The sequence below is a fragment of the Triturus cristatus genome, chromosome 10 (genome assembly GCF_964204655.1).
Source record: "Triturus cristatus chromosome 10, aTriCri1.1, whole genome shotgun sequence".
NCBI classification, from domain to species: Eukaryota; Metazoa; Chordata; class Amphibia; order Caudata; family Salamandridae; genus Triturus; species Triturus cristatus.
Window position 1 is genome coordinate 440,662,133 of NC_140593.1, and position 13,597 is coordinate 440,675,729.

Here is a 13,597-nt window from a genome sequence, read left to right on the forward strand (position 1 = left end):
TCCAAAAGTTAGGCATTGACAGCCTGCAGAACGTGGATGCATGCAGTGTGTCTCTGACCTCTGCCTTCCTCCTTCATCTGACTGGATGCAGGTGAGAAAGGGTGTTTGATAACGTCAAGGAACTGTGAATAAGAATGATGCCAGGGTTGAAGAATACATAAGGTAATGGCAATTTTGCACATGGCTTTATTGTGGGAATATGGTCTTGCTGCAAAATGCGGAATTAAGAGCTGCTTTAACATATTCAAGCTTTTCAGTGGTTTCTGCAAGGTATCCAGCGGACACTAGTCTCATAGCTTATGTCATATTTTAATTATCCTCATGCACCAAGGAAGAAGTCAGCAGGTAGTTTAATGACAGGCAGCAGATAGGAAATCAGCAGAAAGGTTTTCTACAAGCACCAGAGGAAGTCAGAGGATAATTTTCCAAGCACCTCCGAGGAAATCAGCAGATTGCTTATCAACGGGAATGATAGGCAACAAAGAGGAAGCCAGCAGAAAGGTTTTCTACAGGCACCAGAGGAAATCTGCAGAAAGATTGTCAAGCACCAGAGAGGGAATCAGCAGATAGCTTATAAACAGGAACGACAGGCATCAGAGAGGAAGCCAGCAGAAAGGTTTTCTACAGGCACCAGAGTTAATCAGCAGTTAGTTTAACAAGCACCTGGGAGGAAATCAGCTGATAGCTTATCAACAGGAACAAGAGAGGAACTCAGACGGAAGGTTGTTTCCAGGTTCTAGAGGAACTCAGCAGATAGTTTAACAGGAAGCACCATTTACTAAATCAGCTGAAAGTTCATCACCTATCGCTAAAAAGGAATTTGAGGTACAGCTGCAAGTCCAAATCACAAGTGATAGAAAAATAACAACTATCTACTGCTACTTGTGTGTACTTGATGACATTTCTTGTTAGTATATCTATGGTATTTAAAATAACATACATGGGTGTTTTCTCTTAGGTGATAAATCTATAATCTAGTTTAGGCTTTCTTTCTACTGTTTATTTTATTGTTTGCCTAAATAAACACACTCAACATTTTACTCACAACACCATTTTTGGCAATGACGCATGAAGATAAACTTTGGGTGAAAAGACTAGGACCTGATAAACCTGAAATTAACATTGAACAGTCTGTAAAAGACCGGGAGAAGGGTTACACACACAAGTTTAAATGAACCTGGTTTGATACAATGGGGTGGTTAACTGCCAGCTCTTCTAAGAATGCCTTGTTCTGTTTCCCCTGCTTGTTCTTTGTGGGTGAAGCTAGCTGGACTACAACAGGAGTTAATGACCTTAAACATCTGGTAGAAAAATAAAGAGGCATGATTGCAGTGAATCCCACTTGACCAATGTATTAAAGTTATCTTTGTTTTAAAAATCAGACATTGAACTGCAGTTAAATTAAGCCTACCGCAAGGGAGCAATCAAATAATGAGGAGGTTGATAAGACCCGTTATATACTATCCAAATATATTGACTGTGTAAGATTTTGTGGAGCCTTTGACTTGACATTGCGGGGCCCCGATGAAATAGAAGACTCCCTAAATCCATGCGTCTTCAGAGGGCTGGCTAATTTTGTGTCCAGTATAGACAGTGCAATGGATGCACACTTGAAAAGTGAAGGCACTTCTAAAACAATCCAGAATGAGTTGCTTGTCTGTATGCTGGAGGTAACAAAAGAAACTATCATACAGCAATTAAGAAGCACTGATTACCTAGCTATCCAGGCCGATGATACAACTGATGTCCCTACCACAACGCATTCACTATTTTTTTTCTGCTACATTGCTGGGAATTCCAAGGTAGTGGGATGATTTTATTGCTTTCCAAATCTTAAAGATTCATCTGCAGATACAATTTAGCAGCTTTTCTTAGTGAACTTAACCTTATTTTCCCAGAGCAATGTGGTAAAGATAAGTCAATTGCTCAGAGCTATGATGGTGCCAGTGTCATGCGTGCCTCTGATAGTGTTAACAAAAAATCAGGGACAGCTACCCAAATGCACACTATGTCCATTGCTATTCCCACCAACTAAATCTAATCATGGGCAGGCTGCATCGAAAATATCCAGGGTCAGAATTGTCTTTAAAGTGTTGGGTAGTATTACTGCTCTTTTTTCTGCTTTCCAAAACAGGCTGAGGTTCTTGGACAGATAGTGGCAAAAAGAATACCGAAAGGGTCTGCAACTTACTGTAACTTCAATTTAGGAAGGTGGAATCTGACTAATGGTTGCCCCCAACTTTTTGCCTGGTATTTGAGTGGTTTTTGACTAGTCTGGCTGGGATCCTGCTATCCAGGACCCCAACCTATCTGCTTTCTCCTTAAAACTAATGTGGAGTACCCTAGGTACAAACCAATTGGATGCTGAGGGTGCCCTGACAGTCCCTTGTAGATGGTACCCTAGGTACCCAGGGCATGGGTCCCTCAGTAGGCCTACCAAGGCTGCAGCACTTATTGTGCCACCCTGGGACAGCCATACAAACTGACACCACCAGACCACTACTGTAGTCTGGGTAAGGTGGTTCTAGCACCCCTTACAGGGATATAGGTACCCTATATCCCACCCCATTACAACACATGTACTCTCATAGGTCACCCCTATAGCAGGCCTTGCTAATTCTACAGGGCAGGGTGCTGAGATATGTGTGAGGGGGGACCCCTACCTGAGTAGGGCCTCTCTGCTACCCTCGTAAAATCATTGCTGGGTTGTTTGTAGTGTAGCCATACCATATACTCTTAACCGCATTATAAGTCTATCGCGATAGCGTGATAACTTGGGAATGGCTACACAGAACCATATCGTGTTTGGTGTCAAACATGTAGGAATCCTACCCCCAGTCCAGTCATGGGCATGAGGGCACGATTCCCCCCTGCTAGAGGGGCGATATGGGAAAAGCGGCAGAATTCGGACACCAATTTAAAAGTGCACAAGTAGTACAAAATGGCTACTACCCGCCACCCACACGACTCTGGATGGCTGTTGCTGGGGAAAACCCCAGCCTCGCTAGCTGGACAATAGGGCTCCTGTGGCAGGGAGGTGCTAGCATCTCCCCAGACAGGATATGTGGATTGGAACAGGGGGGGTGCACCAAATGTCCTTTCAGAGTTGCACGTAGGCAGCTGCAGTGCCTTCATTCTGCATACACCGCTTGGATCCGGTTCAGGGGCATCCTGCCCCTCGCCGAGGCGGGAAACACACAAAGGGGAGAGGGTGTAGCCACCCTTTCCCGCCTCACCACTCATTGGTGGACACTACTCTGGACACTCCCCTAATCTTGGGGATAAAGGTGAATAACGTGGCCCCAGAGCCTCAGATTAATCTTGGACTTTACAGACTTGACCTTCGACGAGCTGCTGCCCAGCTGACTGAAGAAATCTCCCTTGGGATAAAGGAGTTATCCCCCTGCTTGGCAGGCACCTGAAACACTGCAAGTGACCTGGTTGGAACTTCGCTGCTCTCACGAACTTCGTCGACTTCCAGCACCCTTGAGGTGGGTTTCCTAAGTATCCCAGAGACCAGTGAGTGTGCACAGCAAACCTGTGTACCGTGGACCGCGTGGGTGCCGAGATTCCCAATACCCCAGGACACCGGCCACCTCTTGCGTAGCACATGACCCTGACCAGTGGGGAAATTGTACTTTGGCCCATTATTGAGCCAACCACCAAGCAGCATCCGTGCCAAAGATCAGCACCCTAGCCCTCTCCGGTGGCCCGTGGACTCCCTTTTACGCACTCCATTTTGCTGCCTTCCGCGGTCCTTTTTCTCTCGACTTGTGGGCCCGAGTGGAAGACAATCTCGACAACTAAGAGTTCCCCTAGTTGCTCCAGGCCTGCTCTACAGTCTCTTCAAAGGAGACCTCTCACAGACCTCGTGGGTCTGCACCAGTAGCTGATTTGTTCATCTTGCGTGGGTTGCGGTTGCCAAGGCTTAGTGAATCCAATCTGGACACTAACACCGCAGCGACCCTCATCTAATGGGGGACAATTGCCCCCCCGAAACTGGCCTTCCTTGAAGCCTCCCGGAGCCCGTGGCTACAGATCCAAGCTACACCTCTTTCCACTTGAAGCACCCGACATTGAAGGGCTCTTTGCTTTGAGCTCCCTGGTCACTGTGCCTTGACCCAGACTCTGTCCCCTCTGCTTTCAGGTTCTTCTTTACAAGTTCTACAACTTCAATCTTCACGGCATCATCGACGCTTTTGGCTAGCAGCACTTTTGAATATTTCTCCATTGAAAATCAGCCCGCGACCCGACATCGAAAACGACCTATGCACCCGGCTTCCCTGGGGCAGGTAACAGTGGTACTTCAGTACTCTCGTGGTAGTGGGCTCTTCAAAAGCTTAACTCTAAAGTTTTAACTTTGTACTCCTGCTAGAAGTGACTTTAATCTGTTTAAATCTAACCGCCACATTCTCCATAGGCTGTAATAGAGATCCCGATAGCAGCTATTTCCACTGCACGCGCCTCCCGTGCGTCCCCTTCCTCATAACCTGGGGTGGGTTCTTAAGGGGCCAGCGATCCTAAATGCCCTAGGCATTGTCTGTAGAATTGTCGTGGTTCTTATACCACTTTTTTAATATATGGTTTGGTCCCCCCCTGGACTAGTGCTATTTTATTGTATCTATCAATGCTTGTTTGAATTGTAACTTTGCCTCAGCCTCATAAAGAGACTTGGGGGATTCTGTTTAGAATAAATACATATATTTTATATATACCTGTGTGGACTACTCTTTCATTTGGTCATTCAAGAGGTTATCTATGGTAAAACAATAAGCTTAACACTCCTTCAAGACTTAGCCTGAAGGCTGCTCTCCACAGCTACCACTAGGATAGCTTTCTTTAAAGGTTGTCTTAAACCTATCATCAATAAGAGTCGAATTGGACTGGGGCAAGGTGTCCCTATAACTAGGAGACAGCATATGCCAGGCCAACTTCTCACATTCAACAACCAAGCTATCAATATAATGCACGATTATAGAGATGACTTGTAGAATGCATGACATCTATTACAGAAGACAGTACATTTGATTCTACTTCTATATGTGAAGCAAAGGACTTATCTAGAACTCTGGAAAACAAGGAGTTTATGTATTTTTTTCTACAGCATAAAGCTCCATGTCAATATTTTGTACAATCAATTACAAAAACAAGACATTGATACTGTATGTGCTCAAAGGGCCACTTCAGACTTTGTGATCATCAATAATAAAGTATGGAAATCCATTGACAATCTGGACTCTACATTGCCACATGAATCTCAATTTACAAACGACAAACTGCAGATAAGTACCTTGATTCAGGAGGGAAAAGAAGTATGTGACATTGTGGTGCATGACAGGATGTGCTTTGCATTTGCAAGCATCTCGTCAGTGCAACATTACTGCATAGTGACCTGTTTCAAAAACACAGCAAATGTTTTCCTACTACAGGTCTCAATGAAACAGTGGAAGCACATCCAATGCTAAAAGTCAAGATTGCACACTGAACTATCAATCCTGTATGTAAGGTAACAGGCGATGCCATAGCTTTATACATATTATTATGTCAAAACAACTTACAGAAATCATTTTCTGAGACTTTTAAGTTATTGAGAATTGTCATTACAACACCTATAACAACATCTGTAGCTGAAAGATGTTTTTTTCACACTGAAGAGGATACAAATATTTTTAAGAAACACAATGGTCAAAGTTCGACTAAATGCATTGGCCATGCTGCCAATGGAAAAGGAACTAATAATTCAAATTCCAGAATTCAACACAAGAACTATTAAAAGGTTTGTTCACATTAAGGACCGGCTTGCCAACTTTATGTATAAATAGAAACCATGGAAATGCACGTAGTGTTGCCAATCATTGGTCGTAGTGAATATAGTTTTGGTTAACATTGTATTGTATGTAACATTAAAGAATACTCTAGGAACCTTGGGGCAGATTTATGTTAACTGGCGCATCCCTGCATATCAGGAGGGATGCGCCAATTAATATGCGCCACAGCTGCGCCACCATGGATGCGCCGCATTTATAATGCGGCGCACCATGGGGCAAAAACGGCACAGATGCGTGACGCATCTGTGCCGTAAAAGTGGCGCATTGCTGGAGTTGCGTCGCAAGCGCGACGCAGCTCCAGCAATGGTCTGGGGGGCCCTATCTGTACAATGCTGCGTCAATCCTTACGCCTGCTTCAAGCAGGCGCAGGGTTTTGACGCAGCATGGGCCTAAAAGTGACTGAGTGAAATCTTGTAGATTTCACTCAGCCACTTTTAGGAGGCGTTCCTGCGCCGGAACGCCCCCACCTGCCCTGGAACGCCTACATGTGGTGCAGGGCTTTACAACGTGACGCATCTCCCAGATGCGTCACGTTGTAAATACCCCGCACCATGGCTCAGGATTTGCGCCGCTGCTGCGTCACTAAAGTGACGCAACGGCGGCGCAAAAGTGGCGCAAGTGCAACATAAATCTGCCCCCTTGTATGGAAGTAAATGCACCATGTATTCAATGTATGTTTCAGTATTTTGCATCACCTGAGAGGAATTCAGACTTACTTATCTGTACAAAGCCATATAAGCTTGATGTTGTTTCAGGGGATTAGTTAATGCACCTTTCTCTGAACCTTTTTTCAAAGTTCCCCAGCAAATATGGCCCAGTTTTGTATTATACGCTCTGGCAAGCTTTGGACTAACTTAAAACCACAGCCAGGCAGAATGTGACCATGTACCTTCAATGACATACTTAAAGATGGTGCATGCTGGGCAACAATCAGTCTTGCAAGAATCTACAGTATTATGTTTATCGGTCTCATCTTTCCTGAGGGTATTATAGTCTTGTTTTGCTAAGTTTAACTGTACAGAAATGTATTTTAGGAGAAGGGATGTTCTGCTGGCTATCTGTTTGATGAAGCTGCAGCTGTTCGCACTTTTCCTAATTGCAAAATTATAAATTATAATGTTTGCTGTGCTGGTAGAAACCTGTATAATCCTGGACATAGTTGTGGTTTTACCATATCAATGACTATGAGCATCATATGGACTGATACTGAGTGAATCTGTTAATAATATTAGTTACTTTATAATGATTGACTTCATTTATGGATGGATATGGTTTAATATATACTCATACACTGAAGAGTAGAGTAGATTATTTGACACCATTGGAAATTTTTAGGTCCACACATGACGCAGTACCTCAAACTTGATTGCTTAACAAAGAGGTCAAACAATTTTATAAGGGTGGCATCACTTCATGTTGATCAAGTGCATTTGTTCAGAAGAATCTTATTGGAATCGCCATCCGAAGTGATGCAAAAACTATAAGGGTGCACTTATATTTTCATGCCAGGCGTCTGAATGTTGACTCATTTAGGAATGATAAATGATGATATAACAATGTTTGATTGTATGTTGGCTCATGTAGAATTTTCTACAAGTAAGATTTTGTGATGGCTTTTTGGGTGTCAGATAATATAAACGTGTAAACCTATACAACTTTGGGAAAGTTATTGTTCTTCTTTACATCAATACATATTTAATTTCATTATTTACATAGGTTTTCTAAAGTATTGGTTAACCAGAATCCTTATCAGAGATGTACAAAGTATTTAACCTTGAAATAGATACATTTACTTTTGAACTATTAAACCTTCCCTACACATACATTTTGGTCATTTTTCTCTTAAAAAAATATTTTAAAAAGAATGTAACCCTACTTGGGGCCTATTATACAAATGGCATATTTTCATTGTTTGCACCCGGCACAAACAATTAAATTGTGGCGTATTAACATGAATGCGCTCCCCCAGGGCAGCTGTAAACTCATGCTACCCTAGGGGCAGCGGATTCCTGTGAAAAACGGAGCAGCTGCTTTGAAGCCGCTCCGTGTTTTCACAGTACAGGCGGCAACCCGCCTGCACTTTGAAGGACTGCAGTGAGTGACTGCACCCGCCTGCAAGGGGATGTCTGGGGGGTCAATTGTACCCTCTTTTCCCCCTCCAGAGAGCAGCCATCAGAGGCACACTGACAGTGCACCACCTTTTAGGTGGCACACAGTCAGTGTGCCTCCTGACAGCCTCCTTGCCTCTGCGCCCGAGTCTGTAATAAAGCTCAGGCACAGAGGCAAAGGGAACCCCTCATTTGCATTGGCCACGCCCCCATGCAAATGAGGGAAAGCCCTCTGAAGATAACGCTGGTGCTTTATGTGTGCCTGCGCTATCGGTATTACAGAAGGGGACGCACAAGCATCTGCGGCCCCTTCTGTGATACCAAAGTGCCCCGGGGGAACGCAAAGCGTGCTCAAACACCTGTTGTGCCCCCGGGCACTGCTATAATACAGCCCATGGATTTTTAAATGTAAAATATAAATAAAGTATTCTACAGTAATCGTTGACCAACTGGATTTGGGGTGATGGATATTTACTTTTTGTTATTTGTTGACTTTTTATACGATTAAAAACAAATCTTCGAATGCCTATTTCTTCTGTTTGTAGCCTATTATATAAATATTTCTTTCACCTCCTGTGTACTTGGCTTTGAACAAATGATTCATAAAAGAAACAGACATGCACTACAGGTAGGAAAAACATTTTATGTGTTGCATGTACATATTTTATTTCGGCATGTTTCTATGTGTTTTTAATTAATGCAAGTTGCCTTTAGGCATGATATTGAGTTTCAACATGTGAACACTAACCAATATATTATTCTATGGAATAAGTAGGGTTTTGACTCTGTTGGACAATCCTGAATGTCAATTTTATCGCCTGCATGCACTAGCTCAGTAGACAGCTCCAACCTATGAATGCAACAGCACCAACATTACAATTGTGATTAGTAGCCCCTACCCATTTTAGTATCCTCAATATATCAGCCTGCAATGTATTCACATGAAGATAAGAGAACTAACTTTACAAACATGTTGTGAGGGAGATAACCCCGAAACTTCTTGAGCACTCTACACTTCGCTAAAGAAAGAGGTCAGGCTTGTCTAACAACCCAGCCTATGTTTTTTTGATTTTAAAAAATTGGCTAAAAAAGACAGCTTTTTATCCCATTTTTGTTTAATAAGATTTGTACAGGAAATGGTGATTAACCTGTCGAAAAAATGATGTGCCCCTGCACCCCCTGGCCCACACCCAGCCTCACCACTCACAAACCTCACCAGCTGCCACTGAATTGTCTACTTTGAACACAGAAAACTACAAGGCGTAGCTCAGGTCAGAAAGTTAGACTGTGGATTGATTATGTACTACTCACCAATCCGTAAAGTGTGACTAGGTACCTGCACCATCCACCTGCCCATAGAAACGGAATGGTAGCAGCAATATAGAAAGAACACTTATTTCTCCTGTGAACTTCCTCCAAGTTTTCTCCCAAACTGCCTGCTCTGAAAACCATTCTTTTGCCCATGGGGTGCCTCAGGGATCCAGGGATCCATCCTCAGCCCTTTATTATTTAATCTTTATGTAAGACCATTGGCTGAGATGGCTGAGAAATCCGGCTTATCCATGTTTTCCTATACCGATGATTCTCAAATTATTTTCTCCCTATCTTCACATAACACAACTATCCCCTCTACTCTAAAAATTGGCCTAAACAATATAGCATCATGGATGCAAAATAATTTTTTGAAATTAAATGGAGAGAAAACGGTGTTGGGAAAACAGAAAGACCTCTGGAACCAGCAACATTGGCCGTGCAAAATGGGTGATCTCCCATCCCCCTCACCACAAGTCCGTAACTTAGGCATCATAATTGATGATGCACTTAGTGTGCATCCCCAATCAGTCAAAGTCGCAGCAACCTGCTTCACCATCATTAAATGGCTGCGGAAAATGTGTTGGATGCTACCAGAAGCGACTAGAAAAACTGTAGTCAACGCCTTAATTACATCAAGGCTTGACTACGGTAATGTGCTCTATGTGGGATCAAATAAATCGGTAATTCACAGACTACAGATGGCCCAAAATGCCGCAGGTAGACTTCTATGTGGAGTCCCTAAGACCATCCCCATCTCGACTTATCGACGCAAATTACACTGGCTGAAAATCGAGAGTTGAATAAAATTCAAGGCGCTTAACTATATGCACAAAATGAAATCCCGCAATGCTCTCAGCTACCTGCTGGCCCTGGCCAAGCCATAACTTCCTTTTCGCAATCTTCGATCAGCCACCCAAGGAAGGTTTGTTGTCCCGAAATTCAAATTAGCCCAGAGGGGAGACAAATCCTTCTCACACCTAGGCCCCTCACTTTGGAATTCTCTTCCCACTGCTCTCCGTAATGAGACAAACTATATCAAGTTCCGCAAGTCGTTAAAAACCTGGCTGTTCGATAAACAGATTGCTTTCTGTCTATCACGCCTTGACCTGCTTCTGCGCCGTGAAACCCTTTTTGGGTATCTGTCGCGCATTATAAATTAAAAAACTAAACTAAACTAAACTTCAGAGCTCCACCAGACCCCTGATTCACAAAGGTAGCTTACACTTTTGAGTAATTTACACTTGGCAGTAAGGTTAATATTTTTTTGCTTATTCACAAATTCAGAGTGTAAGTTACTAACAAACACAGAAGTAAGTCCAGCACCACACATGGCCAACACACTCACATGGAAAATTAATGAGGTAGGGAATTAAAATAAAACACCATAGGAATTAATGTTAAATTAAATATAATTACTTAAAATGGTTAAAATTATAAATAAATATAATTTAGTGTTAAAAAAATATAACAATAGTACATATGTAATATTTAATTATTGTTCATTGCCCCATTTTTAATAACCAAATTAATGTAACAATAATTGTTGTTAAACTATAATTACATTAATTTCAACAAAATCTATGCGTTACTTGTAATAAATACTGATGCACAATACATGTTTTCCGACGAGAAATTGTTTTTTAAATGTAACCTTCTGAAAAAAAGTTTTAATTTAATTTAATATACTTCCATGAAATAAAGATTTATTACAAAATTAAATTAATATGGCTGTAGTATTTTGTTGTTCTACATTTAAAATAAATATATACAATACATTTTCATTAATATTTAACACAAAAAATATTTGTTATATTTATTTTCATGTTAAATACATGTTTTTATTTTCCCTACACTCTACCATGCGGAGATCTCCACCCTTTCTGCGGAGTCTCTCTATGGCAAAGTATGGGGAAAAATAAAAACATTTATTTAACTTGAAAATTCCTATTAATATCACTTATCCTTAAAACGTATTTTTCTCCATAAAAGGAGATAGTGAAAAATGATGGGAGATGTTTTCCAAACCGTATCTTTTCTATTGAAACATCCAATTACTCTTGCGAGGACTTGAAAACTGCAAAAGTCAAGCAGTACAAAGAGGATACCTTCCCTACTGCAAATGCTTGTTGTTCAAAACTTGACAGTTCTGCCTGACTAGAGTGTCACAAGCCCAGGTTCATCCGAAAAAGTTCTGTCTTTGATCCTGGAGCCTGTCTGAGTATAGTTTTTCTGAGGATTTGTTTTGTTAATCATTTATTGTAGGAATATCTTTTCCATATGTACTTAACTTTGGAAGCCTTTAGGAAAACTTTGCTTGAACGGGATCCTTGTGGATGAAAGACTCTTTCTTGAAAGGGCCTCGGGTTACTTTGATTAATTCTAAGACTTCTGGTTAAAATACTTTTTAGGTCATAGATTTTCATGGAAGTCTCATCTCAGAGAAAAATAATAGGTGTTGGAGCACGGATTCTCGTGTATCAGAAGTTTATTATAATCATCATACAAACCCCGCCACTGGTCGCATGAACCTTTGTTAGTCAACAAGGAGAGCGCATAAGGAGCTATGAATTATAGTAATTTCCATAGACAGTGAAGACCAATTAGGACCATGCAAAGTGGTAGTGAAAGGGGGCGGGCCTCTGGTGGCTTACCAGGGCCGGCTTTTTGAAAAATAGATTGGATTATTACAGGACCAGGCGCTTGTATTTATAAAACTAGGGGGGCATGCAGTACCCCTCCCGGACCGATTTCAGCCCCAAGAGCCCACCCATTTTATTTATTTTTAAAACTAGGGACGGATAGCCACCCTTCCAGGCTAATTTCAGCCCCACGAACACCATCCCTAGGGGCCTGGCCTCTGTCACGGGTGCCCCAGGACACCCATTCCCATCTGTTGGGGACCATGGGGGGAGCCTCAAAGCCCCCATGGTCCCTGCCGGCTCCCCGCGGTTCCGGGGGTGGGGACCCCTGGGACATAGCAGCAGCTGGCCCTGGGGGTGGCGTTCGCCAGGGTCACGTATGGCTCCTAGAGGGGGCTGCGTAGCCTACCTCCTTTCTTATCGTAGGACCTGCCCTGGAGAGGTGGTGGACCCCGGGGATGAGAACGCCCTAGGACGAGGGCAAAAAAAATAATTTGGCATTGGGGGAGGCGATCCCTGGTGCGAGGGAGTCTAAGATGCCCCCCATAAAAATATAGTACCCCGGGAGATGGGGGTCCCCAGAGCATGGGTGTCCTTATTGCCCCCCCTATTTCTTGTTGATGTATGGCCCCGGGTTGTGGTGGTCCCCAGGGCATAAAATGCTGCAGGAGGGGGGGCCTCTGCATCCCACTCCTTTATATGGACAATGCCCCCAAGACCTGGCTTACCCGGGACGATAATAAATGAAGGAAGGGAGTCCGCGCTTTGTTTTTTTTTTACTTTTTGGTGGGATCCGCTGATCTGTCCCTGTGGGACCCTCCAAGTGGCTGAGGGGGTCAAAGTATTTCTACCTTGTTCCCTTTTCTTTAAAAAAAGAGAATGATTTCTGGGACCTCGCTAAAACAAAGTCCCAAGATGCTTGCCAACACTTCCTGGTTTGAAATGTTGGCAGCCAGTCACATCTCAGCACGGGATCAGGACGGGTTACGGATCCTTCATGTCCCTGTATATATGCAAATTTGGAGTTTGGGTAATATTTCCAAAACTACTGAACAGATTTACTCCAATCCTACGCTTAAAGACTTTGATAGGAAAGCAGACATTTGAGGTGAGCAAATTTAGTGTTGCTGGTGTTGAGAGTGCTCTGTACTGGAGCTGCTTTCCACCAAAGCTTGAGAACTACCCAGAGTTGTCTGCTCTTATTTTTTTGCATAATTTGTGAGTCACTGTTTTGAGATATATATCCGCAGTAACAGCGTAAACGCTGAGTTCAGCCTTCCCCTCACTCACTTACGATGGTGGTCCGCAGCGAGGTGGCAATCCTCAACTTACGAGCTCAACGCTGTAATTCTTCTTTTGCTTGAACCAACAGCAACCACGGACAACTCTTAGCTTCCAAACAGTCCTTTATTGGAGCATCAAACAAACGACCAACTCTACGCGTTTCGGGATAAGAATCCCTTGCTCACGAGTATAGCGTTAGTCAACCAGGAAGTGTTTTAAAACAGTCATGTGATTTCATTATAGTAAACAGTGAAGACATACTCTGTGGTTTTTTCGTTACTCCACGAACCCGCTATGTTTTTCAATGCAACTTTATACTTTGTCAATAATTCTTGAGTGACATTAGGTTGGTCAAAGCTAGCAAGAGAACTAGAAATCGACACATAATGTTCATTAATTTAAATGCTATGATAATTAAACATTT